The sequence below is a fragment of the Protomyctophum bolini genome (assembly GCF_963924005.1).
Source record: "Protomyctophum bolini genome assembly, chromosome: 19".
Lineage (NCBI taxonomy): Eukaryota > Metazoa > Chordata > Actinopteri > Myctophiformes > Myctophidae > Protomyctophum > Protomyctophum bolini.
The window spans coordinates 15,521,988-15,541,943 of record NC_137880.1 but is presented as its reverse complement, the minus strand read 5'-3'; the positions used below and the strand labels follow the sequence as shown (position 1 = coordinate 15,541,943).

At 41.6% G+C, this 19,956-nt stretch overlaps 1 protein-coding gene across 1 annotated transcript in view; it reads right to left on the bottom strand.

Annotated features, from left to right (window-relative positions):
- Positions 1-17,206, bottom strand: part of bach2b (BTB and CNC homology 1, basic leucine zipper transcription factor 2b) — a 128,892-nt gene extending 111,686 nt beyond the window's left edge. Inside the window, exon 1 of the mRNA XM_080790513.1 lies at positions 16,902-17,206. The gene's annotated coding sequence lies outside the window, so the exon portion shown is untranslated. The remainder of the gene's footprint in view (positions 1-16,901) is intronic.
- Positions 17,207-19,956: the final 2,750 nt, after the last annotated feature.

Below are 19,956 nucleotides of genomic sequence, written 5' to 3'. Positions count from 1 at the left end.
ATTAACTCCAGTATTAACGCTAAGCCACAAACCTTGACTATGAGACTAACGGCATCAGGACACAGGGTGCCATTGTACCGCTAATAGTGTACTAATAAAGGAGCATTGACTTTATACACATGTGAGAGCTTTCATAAAGAGATTTGGGAGCAGCATGTCATCATTAGGGAGTCATAATTTCCCCTTTGGCAAAACAGACCTTCAATTGGGATATTATGTCCAGATTGAAACATTATTTGAGCCAAGAAGCTTCTTTTTATATAAGAGTAAGCCGATGGAGTTGTTAACAGTAGGTCCTTAGTAAAGATTTACACTACGGTATGACAGAGTGTGAATAGAACAGATGAATGAGCCATTATTCTTCAACATTTAGGTCGAACTGCAGCTTCTACTAGAGCACCTGCAAAGGAAGTCACACGAGGAAGCTTGATTTCCTTTACAACAGTTTGTTATAAATGGAAATGCACATAACATCAATAATTTATCGGTCTCTAGCGGCCCGGGAGGTTGGGTGTTTCTTTCGTTTCTCCAAAGCCGTAAGAACAATGCTACAATTTCTTTCTGATCCCAAAATCCTTAATTAATAACAACCTTTAGAATGCGAGTTGTCCTATTGTTTATTAGAAGAATGATGAATTACATTTCCATTAACCACTTAAGCAGTACAGTATACTTTGTTGTATGACAAAAAGATGATCTACAAGCTCACAGCGCATTATGAAACACAAAATTGTTGAAAACTTTTGAAAATGTGCCAAAAATGTGGACTCCAGGGTTAATGTGCTAAAACTGTCTTGGCTGGTGTATAAAACCAAGACGAAACAGGTGTCCAAAATGAAAATGTCAAAAATGCTAATTTGACAAAATTAAAACAAATACTTAAACAACGCCATAACTGTCACAACACAACGGACCGAACTCAGCATGGACGTTGTCAGCTGTCACAATGCCACCACCGGACACAAAGCCATGCCATGTGTTCACACAGTTTGACCACTAGAGCCAACACTTGTAAACGAAAGAAGAGAAGAAGGAAACAAAGAAAGGAAGAAAAGAAAAGCAATAAAGTTAAAGACTGCCAGTTTCATCAATCATCATTTGAGGGGTGGACATTAAGGGTGGGTACTTACAGATTGACCCTCCATCAGGTAATTGTGATGATCATGATCATTTATTGAAGAGTGTCGGGGTACTCTGTGCCAGAGCTGCATCACTAACACTAATACAGATGCCATGCCAGATAGGTGACTGACAGGCATGGGGAGGGCTTCCCCGACAACGCAGAACACCCTGCTGAATCTAATTAAACCTAAGACACAGCGTAAATAATTCCCCAGTGCAGGGTTACTCATACAGAGAAGCTACCGTAGTGTCTCACTGAATCATGGCTTACTGTTATGTTAATAATAATAATAATAATAATCAAAAGATGCTTTTACTGTATATCATTGTTTATGTAGAGAACAATGAACAACAATGAATATCATTAAAATACTATTATTGCAGTATTATTACAACAGTATTTTGCCTCAAATGCAATGTTACTCTGTCATTTCATCACCAGCAAACCCTAAGCTGCTCCTCTCATGTCTAAGCTACTGTACGCCTGCTACTCTATATCTTCCTCTGTAAGATGGCATTGGTGTGTAAGAGATGTCAAACGGCTCTCTGAGATAAGCATCGACAGTGAATTCTCCACAGTATTCTCCCACTGGTGTCTGTTGATAAGAATCTGCCCACTCAAATTAAAACAGAGCGACCTTGTGACGCAATTTGATGTTGTTCACTGGGACTCAAGATAATCGTTAGGGTGACAGGAGTCTTAAAGAATCTTACGCAGAGATTACAGAATATGAAATATTCTATAGAGATTTTACAAAGTAATCTTCATTCTCTGTTAATGCTATACTTACAACGACCAAAAATGTGAATTCCTGTCTTATTTCCACATTTTATCAAATATCAGCTACATTTTTGATTGCTGGTTTCAAGATGTGGGTTCAGGTAACATTTACCACCATTTTGTACTCTATTACCTCATTTTACCAAATCTTTATGGTCTGAATTAATCACGCAAATGAATTGGATGTAGACAATAATAGATTTAAAACATTATTACATTACAGCATTAGTATCAGTTCTGGTCCATTTTTTGGAATTCTAGATCACACTTGATAAGCAGTCGATAACGTCAGATACTGCATCACAGCAAACTCTACACCGCAGCTCCTCACTGAACACAGGTAACTGGACTGAAGATGCTTTGCTTTGAACAATTCCATGTTCAAGTGAAGTATATAGATGTTCTGCTTTTATGTAATCCCCTCCTGAAGGCCTGTGTGGTACAAGGTTCAAACGGATTGCGCTGTGAAAATGATGTGTGCTTCAGACGGCGCACTACTCGCTAAGCATGATGAGAACCAATTTGCCTCCTTCCCCCCAGACACAATCCCTGAGAGAGATGAAAGGTTTGCAGCGCGGCTGTAATCCGTCTAAATGGCCGGGCCCTACAGCCTTTCATGCATGCAGCACTATTGATCGGCATTCTCTCTCGATCTCTCTCTCATTTATGCTCTTATCCACCAACGCTCTCGCTCAGTCTAATCAAGTCTCTCTCTTATTTGGTTCTCATGTTTGTCTGCCTCGATCTCAGTCTGTCTCACGGCCTCCCTCTCTCTCACATTATTTATCCCATTGTTTTACTCGCTCATTGTCTCTTTGCATAAAAATAAATAGATTTTACACACCAAAATATAAACTCCAAAATACAACAGAACAGCTGGAAATTAAGAGTTTCTTGGGACAGTTACACACACACATTTTCTTATATGTTTTAGTAATATTTTACAGCTGATTTAATGACATGGTTGAGCATGGTTTTGGAACAGAACAGGTGGATTCAATCATGGTTTGATTTGGACACACACAGCAACACCATATGCTCTGCCTATTTGCTTTTGACACATCAGTCAATAAGCTCTTCTTACATACATAGATTCAAAACAAAAGTAGTAAGTGTAGTCTGAAAAAATATTCGTTGTTGTGCTTCTACTGAATTTGGCCAATTTAACTTATTTTCTGAACACATTGAGAAAATTATCTGGCGACCCCCAAAATAAATGTGGGGGTCGCAAACTCTACAGTCTACAGATAGAAATGGTTATTATGATGTAAGGGCTAATTTTTCTTCCTCAACATGACAATGCTTAATTTTTTGCACGGTCGTACGATTAGGCTTAAAACGGTTTGGGCTCTTTGCGAATCTTCTGTGTGAACTAGACTAGGCCTATGACACGTGTGACATTTTCCCGCATCGGTCAAAAGCTTATAAATCTGCATTTGCTTTAGTCGACATAAATGCCACAGTATGAGACATACCCTGTATGAGACATACCCTGTCACCCCCACACCTCCCCAAGTGGAACCTTCAGCATTGAGGGTGGCAGATAATATAATCCTACTGTAAATGTCACACAGGATTTGCATGCTAAACAAGCTTGTTGCTCAAAGTGTTACAGTATTATTTTTGACATATCTTGTCTTAAGGCCGACAGTACAGGTTGTCTAACACAAATAGCGGGTCGGGACCCATATGTGAGTCGCAGACACATTTTTATGGGTTGCAGGTAAATAATCCTAAACCTAACCCTCTTTTTTTCCTTACATTTTTTTGAAGAATATTTCAAATGATTAATGAAAAAAAGGAAAAAACTAAACAAAACGTATATTAGGGAAATAAATGAAAGAAACCTTTAAGGAGAAGCCAAGTGAAAATGGTAGCATATCTAAATAGCAGATCTACAAACATGTTGCGATGTGACACGTTGTGAGCTTGTAGATCTGCTATTTTCACTAGTTTGGGGTCCCTGGGGCTGGGGGACATCAAATTCACCTTTTGGGTCTCGAGCTAAAAAGTTCTTAGCTCTCACCTCACTGACCTTTTTACCATATGGTATTATGTCCTTAATGACACCACTTGTTGGCCAGTAGGGCATGTACTGTAGTAGTAGTGTACGTACGGCGTGTGTCACATGACCGGGCCAGCACAAGTGCACAACAGCCTGCCTTGTGCTGCTCATGCACTCCAATTCAATGAGCGTGCGGCGCATTTGTTATCACGAGGTCCTCTCTGAGTGCACTACACCTGCTGTGTGTCATTGAATTAGCCCTTAATTACTGACCAAGCAGTTTGAAACTACGAACTACGAAGGGTTAAGGTGGCTGCATGATTACACACATGGGCCCCTTTTCCACCGGGGTTGAACCGGTTCAGTTATGTTTTCCCGCCTAATATTGAAGCAGTTCAGAGTGCTTCCACTGAAAATGAACTGGTTCAGAACCCTAAAAGTTGGTTTGGAACTGGAACCAAAGAATGGCCACCGCTGGTTCCGTGAAAGCACCAAGAATCTAGAACGGAACCAGAAACCAAAAACCAAAGTTATTTTGGTGGAAAAGGGGCCACAGTAACATCCTGAGAGTTTAAATTAAGACCCAGAACATAGTAGTAAAGCATGATGTTACAGTAACTGCTATAGTGTAGTAATTGCCAATATGAGTTGTGATGTGATGCAGTTTAGACAGATGCTAGCTTTGAGGTTTACTTGGCATCCTAGTTTTTTTTTAAGCCCTACACTGTTCTCTTTGCACTCTCCTTATGTGATAATTTACCATGCCATCTGTTGACTAGGGCTTGTGCTTACTAACTCTGCTTTCTCTGATTTCACACTGCTCTGAATATCTCTGCTTATAGTGAAACTGAAATTGAAATGGGGGAATCAAATTATCACAGTTAGATTTTTAAAGCATAGTCTGAATGCCTACAGACGGATCCGCGGAACGCTGCCCTGTAGCTGCGGTGTATTTGCTGCATTCAAACGGTGCCGCCGGATTTATTACTGACCAATCACAGGGGGGCTGTCGAAAAATAGATCGAAATGCTTCAACAACTCTATGCCAGTAGTCTAAAATTATGAAGTGTGTAAATCCGAACCATGGTATGTTTATACTGTAGGCTGTTGAAAGTGCACCCTTGTAAGGAGAGAGACACATAGCATTTGCAACTTCATAGGCAGCAGGATTTAAGCACTTTTTATTGCCTCATTCACTGTAAATTACAGGATGAAGTTAAGTATAAAGCTGGTTGACAAGTATCCACATTAGGATTACGCGCCGCAGGAAAAGCTGTATTTCAGTGTCAAAACTGTGGAATTATAACTCGGGCCGTATACTTTCACGTTTTCCATCCCACAATGTGCAACAAACGGAAAAACCCACCGGCACTAACCGCATCGTCTGAAATTGCATCCCTTTCCTTTCACAGCCTCTTTCATACTGGCGTCAATTGTTTGCTCGGGCCTTTCCTTGCGTCTTAGGTGTACGCAACGTTACAATAACGATGAGCCTGAAGAGAATGACGCAAGGCACCGTGAGCTTCCTATACTAGCACATGCATCGACGTCATCCCTCACTGTGGCAAAAGCATATCTTTACTTTACTTGAGTTTTCTTTTCCATATTTTGATACTTAAACAGACTGCTCCAGAGGCAGATTGTGCTTTTTAACTACACCACTAGATTAATACAAAACAGTATTCATTGATAAATGATAATGTATTATTATAATAGGTTGGCTACCTAGCAGCACACAAGGAAATTAAAATCAACCCCAGATTTACCAACTGCAACTTTAAAGTGAATACATGAATGGCTTACAAACAATGTGAAATTGACCATTCTGCATAATAAGTAGCCTACTCTTACCTTTAGTACTGTAAAAATAATATGATAATACTTTTGTACTTTCACTAAAGAAAATATATATAATATATATATATTTTTTTACTATTTCTACAAAAAATCCGAGCACTTCATCCACTCACTGTAAATGTTTAACCACTTTGGCCAAATATACTGTACTTTGTTGTACCAAAAATACATGCAATACAAATTATGCAATACAATTGCATAATTATTTTAATTAAACTATTAAAACCTATAATGACATTCCCAAAATATGAATGCCTGGTTAAGAGTGGTTAATGGCAACCTGCCACCATGAGCAAATCCTGCTGATCTGGTCCTATAAGCTCACAGCTTCTACGGTGCATACCGGGAGCCAGTGGTGGCGGCGGGTGCAGGAAGCAGGCACATTACGCCCCTGAGAGCTTTCTTTCCACGCCTATCCCCCTCACCCCCCTCCCCGACGCCCCCTCCAAACCACCTGTGCTAGTCTCACAGGATGCTGTCCCACCAACCCCTCCCCTGTCCTCCCCCACCTTCCCCTTCTAACTCCTTTACAGCTGCATTTCACCAAACCACACGCGCACACTGAGCATGTCTCTCTGTTGTTTCACACTCCAGAGATTCAACGGCAACTCTTCATTTACTGGAAATCGACTTCAGACGCGATTCCTGCTCTAAATAAAGATGTATGCCAGCCACACACAGAGTTGCAGAGTTCACGGGTCATGTGGCTGAATTCAAAGTTGAATCATGTTGGCCAATCATAATTGTGCATGCATTAAAAACAAAAAATTGTATATTTGATTATATTGATAGTGACTGCATAAAGTATACTTAACTACATTGCTCCTGATATGCTGGTTGGTGCCTTGCATGGTTTCCGCCGCCATCAGTGTATGAATGTGTGTGTGTGTGTGTGTGTGTGTGTGTGTGTGTGTGTGTGTGTGTGTGTGTGTGTGTGTGTGTGTGTGTGTGTGTGTGTGTGTGTGTGTGAATTGGTGAATGTAATGCACAATCTATGTAAAGCGACTTGGATAAAGGCACTATATAAATGCACCATTTATCATTTACATGAACCATGGTGTTCCTATTCTGGGAATGTCATAATAGGCAAACATTTGCCAAAAAGAACCGATCTATATATGCTCACAACCCGTTGCAAAGCGGCGAGAGAGAGAGATTTAGAGAGAGACTGATTTAGAGGGACAAAAGGAGGGGACCAAGAAGTATATATGACTTGGGGACCCAGATCAAATATAAAGGGTTTAAGTGCCTAATGATATTGCATGGTATTATTTGTATTAGTTGTTTACATTGACCTCCTGTGACAGGTCATGCTATTTTGTCTTTTCTATTCATAAACCATAAATCACCACTTCTAAATGTCAGGGGTCCCCATATGAACTCTCTCACACGCAGGCACATGCGCACAAACAATGGGAGTGTTTTGTCCATGCAGGGCATTCTGAACTTTTGACTGGAGTCTGGAGTGACTTCGGTGTTTAAAAATGGACGGACGAACGGACGACAGACAGACAGACAGACAGAACTGTACAACAACAGTGATCCTTGTATTGGGGTCATCCTCTCTATTCCGTCAGGCCTTTCTTCTCCACGTCTCCCTCCCTCTTGGACTAAAACAATGACCTCACACCACCACGCCAGGAATCCCATGATTGTTTGAAATACCTTCCACTCTCATAATAAGCTTGACTGACCGCTCGCCCCTTTTTCCCATCGGCTAGAAAAGCAGGGAATGGGGGGAAGAGTGTGTGGGGGGGGGGGGGGGGGGGGGTGGAATGACCTTGGCAGGAAAGCGGCAAGCACCTCTGGCACAGACGGGAACTTTACTTCATGAGGCAACACGTCGGCTAATGCGGTGCTTCACAAACATTTGTATGTCACGGACCACCAAACTGATTGTAAGGCAAGAGAAGATTTGTGTTGTTAAAAATGTTACAAATTATGTAGAAAAGAATTATAAAAAAAAGAATAATAGCCAACCTACATGCGACACGCTGTGAGCTTATAGATCTTCAATTTTCAAATGGCCGAAGTATGAAATAGGTTTAAACGGTTTAAACCCCTCACTCCCTGGACCCCTCACTCAATGTCCCTGGACCCAACTTTGAGAACCACTGGGCTAATGTATTCACTTTCCAGCTGGCGAGGTGCGAAAGCCTTTTAATTCAATGAGACTCGTCTGGAAACACGTGAAGAAAAGAAAATATCCACAATCGTTGTTGGCAGGGAGGAATCCGATGACGGCATGCTTATTGAAGGCTAAGGAAGTGTAAAAATAAATCAACCTGTTCACTGAAGAACAAAGATTGTAGAGTCAGACGCCACAATGGTCCACCATTTGTACCTGGTATGTGCGTGCTAGCTTTACAATCTATAAACTTGACGGCCATGTATCACTTTGACATTTATAGATTATATTGTGACAAATCTGTCCCAGTTATTTTAAAACTTTTTGTACCCAAGGGCCAAGGCACACCTATTTCAACTATTTCAAAGCACACCTGTCTTAATTTCATGTCCTAATTGTATCACTCTCTGTCACTCTCTGTCAATGTACTTTTTTGTATTAATACCAAATACAAAGTTTAACCACTTAAAACACAATTTCATACTTTTACAAATGTTCCAAAATAGCGAAAATAGCAGATCTACAAGCTCAGTGTTGTGAATTTGTGAATCTATATTTTTTTACAGTGATATAAATATTAGATTTTGTCCATATCACCCAGCCCTAGCACACACTTAAGGCCCATCAAACCTCACTGAATGTTGCTGTTACCACGTGCAGGTGGCGTCGTGGCTGAGTTCTGACTATACTGTACTAAAGTATGTAATCTGTGTGTGTAGTGTGTACTACTACTACACATCCAAGGCCCTTACAGTCTGTATACCTCTGTGAGTGAGAGAGAAGAACGTATTTATAGTAATGAAAACACAGCGCAGCTTGTCGGCGCACACACTGCAACGTCAGTGAGTGGATAGAACAAAAGAGGTGTCACACATGAGGATGTGACCTCAGACCTGAGAGCCACATAGGAAGACAACACTGCATTCTTCTGCCTCTCGCTAGTGCACAGAGAGACGTAGCCTTCACACAGGCCACGTTACTTTGCTCTCTGCTGCCTTTAACAAACGTCATCGCTTACACACGGCACAAAGAAAGCCATCCTACTACGGTATGGCAATGGACGAGTAAAAATAAATCTCAAGGCCCGCCTGTATTCATTTATCCATGCAAAATATGCTCTTATGAAATAGTTAGCTCTCTCATCACTGTAAACGTTTACTTTCACAAATTAGCATGGATAGTGATCATTATTTATAACGCGTGCCAATCAGTGCTCAATTTTATCATTTTGAAAATAATCACATGTCAAATAGGGAGACCAAGTTGAAAGGCAATCTATATTTGGTAGGCTATAGGCCAGGGTGATAAATAACAGAGGTTGCAATAGCAGTGAAGACTGCATGTCAATGGCCAGAAAGCCCAGGTAGGAAGAGAAATGCTAGATTTGACTGAGGCATTGGTGAGATACAAAACCACATAGAAATTAGTGTTAGGAATTGAAGGTGGATTATTGGTTGTCACTGATCATCCCTGAGGGGGATGGGGGGCATACTCTAATTCCACTTCAACATGTGACTCAGCAGCTGCAGCGTGAGCAAACTGCTGACAGACGAGAAAATGACTACTCTATATTTAAAATGGTAGTAGACACAGTCTCCCTACTATGATGATGTGCCTCAGACTCAGAGTTCCCTATGAGGACGGACGCACGGACGGACGCATGCACGCATGCACACACACACGCGGAGAACAAACATATACAGCACAGAGCAGGCCTCCCCCCGGAGACATATTCAGTTTGCTCCGCCTCATTTTCACAACACAAACAAGTCTAATTTGATAAGGTATGCATGAGAAGGGCGGAACAAGTGAGCGAGAGAGAGGGAGGGATAGGGGGGGTAGGGGGGTGATAGAGAGAGAGACAGAGCGAAAAGGGAAGGGAGACTGAGAGAGAGAGCAGGGCCCCCTCCAGGAAGGGACCACACAGACATTGCAACACAACTTGGGTGTTTTGCGATGAATAACCGAAGTATCCCTTAAAACATATGTTAATGCGAGCTTTAGCCAGTAAGCGAATTCCACTGCAAAACAGCAGGTCACATCCCTTACTAGATCTTGAAACGATAATGACTGCCGGGAGCCCCAAGAACGCTACTGTTACAGAGTCAGATATCTAGACGCACAGCTCGAGCACTTGATGTGGTGCGTTTGGCAGCCATTTTCTCTGAGAATTCGTGGAGCACACATGTCAGTCAAGGCCTCTCTGATGCTTAGAAGGCAGAGGACCACACATAATGCTTTGGAATTAAAAGAAAGGGAAAAATGCAAAGCACTCAAGAACGTGTCCGTTTATGTTTCTCAGTCATGCGCTTTCTCGTGACGACAGCTGTGAATCGTAGGTATGCTGCAAAACAACAATAACACTATAAAACTTAATTTTTTAAACATCTTAGGAGTATATATATATATATATACGGTATATATATTTCACTGGGTCCCCCAGGGCTAATGAATAAATAAATCCCCTCACCGAAAATAGTCAATCAACACGACCAACACGCTCACAATGCCTCACAACATAGATCTGCTATTTTAAGTATTAGGGACGATAGAGTTATGTGGTTAACTTTAAAGACATCTTAGGGGAGCTAATGCTCCATAGAAATGTCTGTGTGTTACCAAATGAAAACCAAGAAACTGTGTGTTTTGTGTTGAAATTTCCTATGCCATTCATCTGCAATGAAATATGATATTGGTTAGAGCGACACAAATTGGTAGTCCACAAATGGGTTATAAAGATCACCACATAAACACATGCATGCACATGCAAATCCATCCGATTCCACACAAAAACAATAAACTGACTCTTTAACAAGTGTAAATCCTCAAGTGTCTGTAAAGCAGTTCTTGGCATTGAGAGCATTATGCACACTGCGCACGTGCGAGCGCGTGCGTGCACTCTTTCTCTCTCTCTCTCACTCTCTCCCTCTGTGGAGTACTCCAGGACTGGACTCTGACTCAAGAGTCAACCGTGTCCAAATAGCAGCTGTGCACCTCCACTTCCTGGTTCATAAACACAATCCACAGGGATCCACTATGTAAAGATGGAGTCATTGTATAAGTTCAACCCAACTTTTTCTGCTGCATCTGTGCTTCACATCCTACAGTTTCCAGTCAATATTTAAGTTACAAAGAATGGTCTGGTAATGTTGTTGATTGCACATGTTTTGTTGTATCCAAATAAGAATATGAATGACCTGTGGTGTTGTTCATGCTTTATTCATTGGTTGATTTATTGCCTGGCAGATAGACTGGCAGGTGTATTAAACAACCCATTAAAACCGGGAAAGCCCCGGAAGGCTGGCATACTCGTCTGGGCACCCAGGTTGCTATTGCCGCCTAACAGCACGTTCAACTTTCTTTTATTTATTTTGAAAATTACTACTGATTTAGAAGGCATTTGTAGAATTGGCCTTAGGTCTCAATGGGTTAATTAAATACATATGCACAAACATACAGTATAATTGTACATCTGTCAAAAGGATAAAACACAATAACGCTTGAGAGATGTTTTTCCATGGTGGTCCTTTGGGAGAAATGCAGGATGCAACAACACCTCTAGAACTAGAACCTACACTACCGGTATGTAATACAGCGATTATCGTAGAGGGTCTGTAAGTCTGCACAGTGCAAGTAGCTAATAGATTAATCCATTAAACGCAGGTCATTGCTACACACACTAAATGTTTTCTGTTTATGCACTGCATGCGACTTTATATGATGCACAAGCTACTAAACTAGCTCAATAACCGCCAGCACTTTGGATTCCCTTTCCAATCTGCTGTTTATATTTTTAACAGCATTCAGACCAGATGCATTTGTTTAATATTGGTTTTGCAGTAAAAAATAATAATATATGACCACATAACAGGTTGCTAATGAGCACAAGCTCCATTTCTAGTGGCCTGAAGCCAGCCAGTTCACAAGGTGAGGTGGCCCCCCCAACTTGAAGACAATCAGGGGAGGCTCAGGAGAGCAACAAAAAAAAGTGTTTAACAAAAAGGTTCAACTAAATGGCTCTGACGCAACCATCGTGGTGATTTAGGGCTTTAATCTCTTGCAGGCAACATTTAAGAAGTCAAACCAAAACAGGGCAATCAAAGAATGTGCCTGTAGCCGTTTTCAAGCGTGATAGCTTCTTGGCAACCCCTCCGTTGTGGCGGCGGTGAGTGCGGCGAACGAGAGGCATCGCTCTCTCTCCTTCCAGAAGCGACCTCATATGCAGCATCCACGGCTGACAGATCCAGCGTCCTGGCACGATACTACAAGTCGGATTGCACACGGTGTGAGCGATAACGTGCACCGTGTCATCGCCACCACCACCACCACGGAAGACAGGAGAAGAATGAAAACCCCCCTCCATGGAGTGAGGGAAAGTGTGTGTGTGTGTGTGTGTGTGTGTGTGTGTGTGGGATGGGGGGGGGGGGGGGATTGGGGCTAGAAAGAGAGAGCGCGAGAGAGAGAAGAAAACAAAAGGCCTTGGTCTAAGCAGGATCTAAGATTTCTCCCAGCAGTGCTGTTCCATCTACGACTCACACACTGGCAGCGGCCCAGTCAAACATGCCTTTGTGCTGACGTGGGTGAACTATGGGAACATGTTTTTCTCTTTTCTTTCGAGGCAAACTGACATGATATGTTGAAGCTGCGCACTGGTAATTAAAATGCACCTCAGTGATGCAAACAATAATAACATTGGGGGGAGAGTAATAGTATGGAGCTGACGCTACTCATCCAGATTGAGAAGTCATTAGGCTACAACCACGAATAAGCTTTGATTCATTGGTCGCCAAAACAAGAAACAGCAAAGGGTACAGTGCTCTAACAAACACCCCAAAATATTACGGGGGTCGGCCCGGTTCCGGCGAGCCACCCCGCATCCGAAATGGTTAAGAAATGACAGTTACTACTGTACTGTACTACTGTACTGTACAACAGTGACACTTGGTTGTGAAAACCAACCAAACGCTATTCCGTGCTTGGACAGACCCAGCCAGGGACCCAGGGACACATATAGCGGTCTATAGGAGTGGTTGCACCACTCAAAAAAGGTTGGAATATGCAGCCTCTCATCTACTTCATAGGCCGTTTGTCTATCCCATTGTTTCTCAAACATTGGGTCAGGACCCATTTGTGGGCCGCGGTCCAATACCCACGAGAAAATACCCTTTTTGAAAAAATAAATGAATAGAAAAGATCATCATAAATGAAAACATATTACAAAATAATATCATAAATAAATACAGAAAGAAAATCAATGGAAATAGCACATAACAACCTGGCGTGAAGAGACACCTTGTGAGCTTGTACATGTGCTATTTTCACTAGTTTGGGTTCTGGCGAGATATCAAATGTCCCACTTGGGTCTTGAGCTAAAAGGTTTGGGAACCACTGATCCTACACTACAGTGCAGAAAACACACAGTCAAATCCTGCGTCTTCATTCCAAACTGAAACTCTCTCTCTCTGAGTTAATAACGCACTTGATTTTGCTGTGTAGGTGCCTCTGTAGTCTGTACTGTATGCCTTCCGGGATGAATAATATGATATCAATAATATGATATCAGCTTTCAACAGATATTCAACTCACAACACAACAAGTGGTGCTGGCAATTCTATGACGTCCTGATCTTCTCCAGAGAATTGGAAAACTATAGCAACTAACTTCATGACTCATCGGCTATATGCTACAGGCTACTGTATGCTTCTCTTACTTTAAGGACAAAGCTCAGCCCATTATGGACTGAGGCCCATTCTAAAAACGCCTTCTAAATCCTGACCTAAGTTTTCTGAAAAACTTCAAATATTTATATAGCAGCATCAAATATTATTATTTTTTGAATACTGTACATACTGTACAGAACCCCTAGAGGGGTTCCCGTCCAGAAGGGTTATAACACCAAAAGGGGTTCCTGCCCAGAATGGGTTTGACTCTGGTTTTAATTATGTTAAATGGCAGCTTTGCAAACATCACCAATATACTGTAGAGGGGAAACTAAAATATTTTCATCATGACACTTACAGTCCATTTGGCTACATTTGTACACCGTCCACTAGGCCTAAATAAATATTGTATTGTGCACTTTGTTCAAAACTATGTAAGATCAACTTGCGGACAACTTACAGTGCCTGAACCCATTGCTTGGGAGAGAGAAAAATAGTTTTTCAAGCTTATTGATGCAGACATAGTGGAATGGAAAGACTGCGTAGATTTGGCGCTGCATAGTGTTATTCAGCATGGAAAGGGGGGAAGGGGGGGGGGGGGGGCAGGCCATGTGACATGATGGGTGTCTTGTTGCCGTGTGGGATTTCAGCTGTGGCATGGGAACCCTATTATGCGGATCCCCAAAACAGACTTGGACCCCCCCCCCCCCCCCCCCCCAGCCAAAACATGAGTCATGATGGAGGTCTTGTAATTAAATAATTGCCAGGATTGTCTAGGCCCCTGACCATCATGCATATCACTTAATTTGTTTGTTCAGTTGGAAACCATAATATTACAATTACCATCATGTGCAAATATAGCATGCTATACTTCTTATGTTTTAACCAGTACATTGTGCAAAACATTACACTGCAAGATAAAGTAACATTTCATTTGTATCCCTGACTTTATTCTGGAGTACACTATACACACCTGTCACTGCTGTGGGCTAATGAAAATCTCCTGTGTTAATTTATCCACCTGTAACTCTGAGAGTGTATAGGCCTACACGTGGAACTGTCAGAGTTTGATTAGACTGAGGATGTTTTACTGTAAATAGGCTCAGCCATGGGAAGAAGAGAGAGACAGAGTAGAGGGCTACTGACTGTACAGAACAAAAGGAGTGGGCTATACAGTATGTGCACGAGTGCCAACGCTGTGCACGTGTTGCAGAGCCATGTTACTGTGTCAGTGTGTTGCACAAACACAGTCAGAGAACCGGTTTATTTTCTAACTGCTTGTTTTCGTCTCATATTCTTTCGCAATAACACTTGAAAGGATTTGCAATTGCACCTTTAACCCTCATATTTTATCCGATACATTAAAGAAGGCAGGCAGGCAGCCATGCATGCATAAATCAAACCAGTGAATCATATAATGATATCATCATTACACTTCGCCACAATCATCTGTCAGAATTATAAATTATTCCCGGGAGGGGTATGTAGGGTGAAGAAGGTGAAGGATCCGATTCTCTCGCTACCATAGCGATCCACTAAGCGGCAAACAAAGGGAATGCTTGTGACGAACGTGTCACAGCTCGACTACAAAATGCTGCATCACCGCATTAAATGGCAGCATCACTCTGACTGCAGCTCCGGACCGAAAGCCTTCTGTTCTGATTCCAGGCATTTCATCAGTCCCAACCCAACCCACGTGGAAAACAAATTGACATGTTCGCCCGGATCATATTGGCTCTGCTGGGCTGGCTACTGCAGCACTTTGACACAGTGCTGCTTACATTATAGGCTATAGCCTAATAATAAGCCTATTCCATGAAAGAACGCCGGAGCAAAGCCAACGTGGACGCTGCTGAGAGCTGCCTTCACTGTACAAACTACTCTGTATAGCTAATCCATCCACCCCTCTACAACGCCACGTTCCCAATCTCTCTCCGAGACTCCGATACGTTTAATTAGGTAGGTTTATGCATAGTAATAAAACGCATCAATCAATGCAGACTGCTGCATAATAACAGTGACAGGGACTGACTAAGCCACCGCTGCAGCATCCATTAAGAATGACAATGCAAGCTGTTTGTCTCGTTCGTTCGGTCGTTCCAAGCATATGCGAGGCACGCTGACTGTAAATAATCAGCTGTGCAAATGTAGGCCTACTTGCGCATTAAAATATAGGTATTCGTCGCGACTGGTCTCGTGTTATTAGGCTATCATATTAAAACAGGGGGGGGGGGGTTAACAAAATATGCGTTTTGGTTCTTTAAAATGAATGATGGCATCCTCGAGAGCTAGAGAGACGATTCCATTGGCTGGGTGACCAAATAAGGCTCGCCCTTACACAGCAAATATTTCGCTGATTTTATAATTGTGATTAATCAGTGCGCGATTAATGAGTAGCCTAGTAATGTGCAATATAGCCGCATGTTTTAGTTCATCGACTATCCAGCGGCAATACATAAAGGGTACTTTTTATTTAGGCTACTTATAATAAAAAAAATATGAATAAACGCCCATTTACCTGACAACAATGTATTATTAATTATTATAAATTATTATTATTAGGCTATAGCAAAAATAGCACAGTGTAGGCTATTATTGTATTGATTTATTTCAATGTCCCACATAAGTCTTGATGATTTGCGAAGCAGGTTCGAATCGATTTGGTGAGAGAGAGAGTGCAGTAGTCATGCACAAAGGGCTCAGACTCAAACAGACCGACCAGTGGCGCTGCAAAGTGACAGCTTCTTTTCTCCGTGCATTTCTTCCTCCCGGAGCAAACAGACATGCTGCCTGACCCCTTCATCACTGGATTCACTACACTACACTGCCCGACTGCCGCCTCCTCCTCCGACAGCATCGGGATCATCGCGATGCATTCACATTTCCTCACAAAACACTTTGCAACACACACACACACACACACACACACACACACACACACACGCTCGCATCACATCGCAGCCTCGTACAACTGACTCAAAGCATAACAGGATGTGGCATTGTGGCGTTTCTGTTTCACTCTTTAAACCAGAGTTAACACGCCAAAACAATACACCCTTCACTATTACACACCGCCGAAGCATTCATAATGTATGCATGTGGTTTTCTATATACGAGTTGATTTTCTTCGATTCTCTATATCTTTGCGGTGGACTATAGTGAGATAACCCATGAGTGCACACTTATGCAAGTTTATAAATAAAGGTTATTGAAAAATAATCTAATGACAATTATAGGCTATGTGGGAATTGACAAACACATGGCGCACACCAATTAACACGCTCAGTTATTCAACATTGATTTTTCTTTAAAGCACCAAACATAACGCAATAAACGCATGCATTTTACCTTTTACTTTCTATAATTGCTGGTATTCCGCAGCCCTTTTGTCCGTTTCCCAAATAAGTTTTTCACATGATGACTCCGCTTGTCGCTTCCTAAAGCCCCCCGGCTTTGCAGGGAGAACTCTTTTTTCCACCTTCTTTTCCTTTCCAGTTTACACAAACACTCTTTATCTCTTCTTCGCCAAGAATAGCGTCTGCGATTAGAAGTCTAAATGTCACTGTGTGTATGTCAGTACGTGTATATGTGCGTGCGTGCGTGTGTGTGAGAGTGTGTGTGTATGTGTGTGTGATGATCCAGTGCAGCGTGTCCGCTCCGTCTCCGCTGTTTGTTACACTCGACTGGAACGCCTACTCTCAATCGCTACATTGTTGACATTCGGCCGCTGACGTCATGCTATCCCTCATTCACAACATTGCGCGGTGCGGGATTGCGTTGGCGCCCCCGGGCACTATGCGCGCACTCACAAAAATGTCCGCAGCTGTCGTTGGAGAATTGCTCTAGCAGCGTGTATATATACGTTGCTCGACATCCCTCCTAATTTTTGCTTTGCATATACCTATACACTTAACTTATGGCAAATGGCATGCATTGACATGATATATCATGCATCATAAACTTGTAACGTTTAGACTAGTATCACTAACAAGCAAAACTTTGCCATATATTCAGATAGCCTATCAAATAAATGATAATTTTTGATTAAAAAAACCCGAAAATGAATAACTAATACCTAATTAGTTTTTTTAAAATATATATGAAATGGCAGCTTTGCATAAATGTCGACTATAGGGGGAAAGGGATTTTCAGTAGGCCTATATTCTCATAACGATATTCCTTGATCTAAAATATTTATTGAGTATAGGTCTATACACCTAGACAGTAAAATCATCAGCGTTATTTGATTTGATTTGTAATTAACAGTGTACAAATGTAGCATACCTGTACACTGACTTGTATACACTAATGAGAAATAAAGTGCAATGTCAGAAAGCTGCAGAGATCAAGCTAAAGTTCAAGTTCAAGCAAAATAAAATGCAAATGCGGCTTAAAACATGATCTATATATGAATGTAGGCTATATATGTTTAGCTCAGAATCATCTCACATATATGGAGAAGTGAAGCCTCATTGGAAATATTTTCATTTCTTAATGTAAAACCCTTCCCTCAAGGCGTTTGCATGTAATTAAGAATTATCATTCACATGCAGACAGGAGAATCTCAACATTCTCCTTCTTGGCATCCAGGAAGCTACTGACTATACTATGCCAATGTAACTGTGTACCTTCATGGTTATTTCTGACACCAAACAAGCATTTGTTTAGTTTATTACATAAAATTTGCATACCGTAGATGAAAATAAAAATGCACAACAACGTGTGTGTATCAGTGTGTATTTGTAGTAGCGGCAGGTGATAAACATCACACATTGCCATTTTCTTTTAGATGTCTACAGCTGTTGAAATATGGAGCATGAAATAAATTTACCCATGCAGGATCTGATGCATCTATCCCTTATGCAGTGTGTAGAAACTTGGGTTAGTGCTTTCAGGCAAGGATAAGAAGTAATGATCTTATAGCAAAACTACTGCCAAAATCAATATTTGTATATGAACTAGAACTACTGAATAAAGAAAATATTCTGTAACCACCTCTCCCTCTCTCGCTCTCTTTACAACTGCACAGCATTACAGATCCTTATTATCTTCTGAGCAAGATCTAAAAAGAAAAGGATGAGCAAAACCATAACTACCGCCTACCGGTAAATGATTACATGACCAATATATAGCACTGCATATCCTCTCATTGAAAGACAGTATTGATACACACAGTTTCTCCATGGTCTGTGTAAAGTATATAGCACAGTGGTTTTCAACAGTGGGTTTCAATTATTTATTCAGCATTTGAGCCACAGACCACAGAGGTAGCCTCTCAGACCCAAAACTTGAATATTTTGTTATCGTTGGATAAGATTTTGTCCAAAATTCCATGCTGTATTGATGTGGTACCATATAGGAGAGATAACATGCAAACGTTGATCAAAATAACAATTCTTCAACATTCTCTGATTGTGTAGACTTCTTGAAAATTAAGTAATGCAGATGTTTAACAATAATTTAACTCTTGAGAGCGTAACATTTTACACTCTCAAAGAGTTAAATATCTATAAGGGTCCATTTGGTTACCAACTCTCCATCATTTAGTTATAGTTCTAGCTGGAACCCCCTCAAGGCCCACAGGTTGAGAATCACTGCCTTACGTATTTTGTCTCAGTGGTACTTACTACTTATGCAGGCAATGTCATGCCCGTGTTCAGAATGCACCGAATGCATGAGGAAAATTTAATTACAGAGCAGAGAGCATGGGAGCACACACACACACACACACACACACACACACACACACACACAAAGACGTAGATACACGCACACGTACACGCATACACAAACACACACCAAAGTTCGTATTACTATACTTGTGAGGACAATTCTACGGCTACTTTACGTATAAATTAGGCTTAAACCTGAAACGTTTGATCATCGTAAGCCTAACCTAAAAAAACCAACAACATAAAACTAACAATTTATCTTGTGAAGATCCTCACATTGTTTATTTCTCAAATTCCATTTAACATTTGGCCCTGGCTTTCACGAGTATAGTAACACACTACACACACGCAGAACCACACAGTGTGTGTGTGTGTGTGTGTGTCAGTGTGTGATTGTGTGTGTCACACACATTGGCATTCCTGGACTCAATGACCTCCCTCCGCCTTCCCCCAGGCCTTATGGGAGAACTGACCAGGGAAAGGAGGGTGGATGGGAGGAGGAGCCAAGGAGGGGTGAAAGAGTCTTCAGTGGGATGGCACAGCTCGTTGGCTTTTCTTCTTCCCGCCCACACTGTGGACAAACACTGTGTTTTTATGTTCAGGAAGTCTAATTAGAGTTAATAAAAGCAGCATGTGAAATGTCTGCAAGTTGCACCAAAGTAAAGTCAGAGGGAGGAGGCTCCTCCATGCTACGGGTTAGACTAGGTCAGCTGTGGTTCAAGACTTTTCTT